This window comes from Strix uralensis, chromosome 4 (genome assembly GCF_047716275.1).
Source record: "Strix uralensis isolate ZFMK-TIS-50842 chromosome 4, bStrUra1, whole genome shotgun sequence".
In the NCBI taxonomy this organism is placed as follows: Eukaryota; Metazoa; Chordata; class Aves; order Strigiformes; family Strigidae; genus Strix; species Strix uralensis.
Genome location: NC_133975.1, coordinates 79,476,915 through 79,477,949, shown reverse-complemented (window position 1 = coordinate 79,477,949; position 1,035 = coordinate 79,476,915).

The following is a 1,035-nucleotide window of genomic DNA, read 5'->3' as shown; positions in this document are numbered from 1 at the left end:
TCACCCCGCTCCGCCGCGCTATGCCGCCGCCGCTCCCGCGCCCCGCCCTCCCGGCCTCCCCTCGCCCGGGCGGCGGCGGCGACCCCGCTCCCCCGCCCCCGGCTGAGGCAGCGCCGCGGCCCCAACGGCCCCCGCCGAACGCTCCCGCGCCGACCCGGAAGCGGAGCGCTGCAAACAGGAAGCCGGGCGGTCACTGCGCACGCGCCGGTCTGGCTGCCGTGTCGGCCAATGGGGAGCGGGGGCGGGACAACGGGCGGGGAGGCGGGGATGGCGGCCGGCGGGGCCCAGCGTAGCGCGGCTGTGCGGCCCGGTCGGTTCCCTCAGGTTAAAGCCGCGCAATTTAAAGCCAGCGTGTGCCCTTCAGCTTTCACTTGCTCCCCTACCGGCCCCCTGGCCGCAGTTACAAGGATAGCCCGGTGTGGGGAGGCAATGGCCGGGCCTGTCCCGCCCCTCAGTCTGCGTGCATAGCCCGTCTTCTCCTCTTGGGACTGGTGTTTATTGCGTTGTTTATCGCTCCTTCCTGCCTCTAAGTGTACTTGTAACTAGCAGCACTTCCTCAGAGAGGCCTGTGCTGTTTAACAGTGCTTTAACGGAGTAGCAGTTACTCTCAATGGGTGCGTGCATGCTGTGAGAGCGTTTCCATCCTTATTTAAGCCCGCTCATCCCTCATTTTAAGCCGGTTTAGCTTAAGTTTCCAATGCTCAAAGTTTATTAGTATACCTTGAATTTTCATACCAGAACACGTTTCCAGCATAAGAAAAAGAGTTCTGCAGTTTCCAAGGACTGAGCATTCTCTCTCGAGAGCTAGGTAACAAGAAAGGTCACAAAATTGAATTAAAACCAGCAGCAGCAGCAATCAAACCACAAACCAAACCGCTTCCTTCGTCAAAATCCTTTAGGCCAGCTCACTGATCACAAGCTGGGTGTGCTGGCAAAGCTTTCTCCTTGATTCTCTGTTTCTCAATACAAACACCTTCATTCTATGTGGTTGACTAATACCTGTAATTTAGCATCAAGTAGGTGTGGAAAATGAGC